Source organism: Mandrillus leucophaeus, unplaced genomic scaffold, assembly GCF_000951045.1.
Source record: "Mandrillus leucophaeus isolate KB7577 unplaced genomic scaffold, Mleu.le_1.0 Scaffold2112, whole genome shotgun sequence".
Lineage (NCBI taxonomy): Eukaryota > Metazoa > Chordata > Mammalia > Primates > Cercopithecidae > Mandrillus > Mandrillus leucophaeus.
In genome coordinates this window covers 8,921-11,297 of record NW_012102158.1, presented here as the reverse complement: position 1 = coordinate 11,297, position 2,377 = coordinate 8,921, and positions in this window count along the sequence as shown.

Below are 2,377 nucleotides of genomic sequence, written 5' to 3'. Positions count from 1 at the left end.
AATTAGTCTGGGCTCTTGGCTGTGAATACTGGTATGGGGGAAACAGTCTAAGTTTGGTATTTTTTTGTCTGTTTCTTTTTGTTTTTTCAATTGATAAAACGGCCAGAGTAAAGTTCACACATCTTGAATGTGCAACTGAAAAAAGTTTATGTGTAATTCATTGTCTGGATGGAATGATAGAGTATTTCACATTCCCTTGTGCTTCCCTCATGGACAATCTTTGTCGGTTTTCACCCCTCCCACCCAGGAAAAGTAACTGTCTTTCTGACATCTACACAATGATTTAGGTTTTCCTGTCCTGAACTTTACATAAATAGCACTAAGGGTATTTTTTATCTTTTTAGCCTTAGTATTTTTCCTTATTATTTTGAGGCCTTCATTTCTTCCAGTGGAACCAAGGTCCTGTCTGATGTCATTTCCTGGTATTCTGAAGGATTTTCTGTCAAATGTCTTAAAAGACATAGCTGCTACGAATGAATCTAATTTGTTTATTAAAGAATTTTTTTTTTTGTTTTTTTCTTTAGATTCAAAGGATATTTTCACTGGATATAGATTTCCTGGTTGCCTTTTTTTTTCCTTTCAGCATTTAAATATCTCATTTCACTGCTTCTATCCACTATTGGTCTTGACAAAAACTTAGCCAATGGCTATGTTGTTTCTCTGTATATAGTGTCTGCTTTCATTCTTGATGCAATGAAGATTTTCTCTTTGTCTTTCAAAATTTTAATATGATGAGTTCAGTTATAAATTTCTATTGATTATCTAAAAGGATTTTACTGAATTTTTTCATCTGAGAATATTTTTTTATTAATTTTAAAAAGTTTTTATCATTATTTCTCCAAATACTTTTTCAGTCACTTTCTCTGTCTCTCCTTCTTTGTGACTCTCATTATACATTTGTTGGTATCTTTTACTCTGAGCTCTAAATCCCTGAAATCTTCTACCATTTTTTCTAAAAGTTTTCTTTAGACTCAATAATTTCTATTCCTCTATTTTCAAGTTAACTGATTGTTCTGCCATCTCCAATTGCAATTAGACCTAGCTAATAAATATTTAAATTGGATTATTGTACTTTTCATTTCTAGAGTTTCTATTTGTCCATTTTTTAATACTTTCCATTTCTTTCCTTGAGGCCCTATTTGCTGAATCTTTTTAAATATTTTATTTTTTATGTCAATGATCCCAGTTCTAAAAATAACTGTTTGAACATCTACATATTAGCTGCTTTGTAGTCTTTGCTACAGTCAATATTTAGGAAAAGTTAGAATCAGCTTTCATTGACTGTTTTCTGTTGCTGTTATTGTAGTTGCTTTATTTTTGTTCCTTCAATATAGATCATACTTCTCTGTTTTTTCCAGGATTTTTTAAACTGTAAACTGTACATTTTTGATAATATATTACAGTATCTCTCTTTAGATTATCGGTTTTTTAAATTTAAATTTAAATTTGTTTAGAAACAGGGTCTCACTCTGTCACCTAGGCTGGAATGTGGTGGTGTGATCATAGCTCACTGCAGTCTCGACCTCTTGGGCTCCAGTGATCCTCCAGCTTCATTCTCCTGAGTAGCTGGGATGTAGATGAATGTCACCACTCTCTGCTATGTTTTTATTTAATATTTGTGAAGACAAGGATGTCACCATTTTGCATAGCCTGGTCTCAAACTCCTGGTCTCAAGTGATGCTTCTGCATCAGCCTCTCAAAGTACTGTGATTACAGGCTTGAGTCACCATGTCAGGCCTTGAATTTGCTTCATTTTTCTGAGCATTTTTAAATTTTCTTCTTAGTTACTTATCTGAACTTACTGATAGTACCTGACTTATGGTAGTTGGAGTTATAATTTTTTGACTTTGAGATGCTGTGAGGGTGATATGCATTCAAGTAGAAATAGTAATTCTAGTATTCCTATGAGTATTCTATTTTCTCTTTCAGTACAGTATCCAATAAATTACGTAAGATATTCAACACTTTATTGTGAGATAAGCCTTGGGTTAGATAATGCTGCCCAACTGTAAGCTAATGTGAGTGTTCTGAGCACATTTAAGATAGGGTAGGTTGGGCTATATAATATTGAGTGGATTAGATATATTAAATGTATTTTCAATGCTTGATATTGAAAAATCTGTATCACACATGGTGTTTGACCACTGATATCTCTGCTTCTTTTTATTCTTAATATTAATCTTTAGTTTGAATTTATAGGAACCACACATGTATCTGCACAGCTTAGTGGTCAACAAGGATTTGAGAAGAAGTTTTGCTCAAATATCTGGAGCCTATAAATCTATCTTCTTTCAATCCATCTGTGTGTAGTTTAAAAAACACAAGCAAAATGCAACTAGTTTCTACGTCCCTCTGGTTTTACTTTGCACCGGCACTC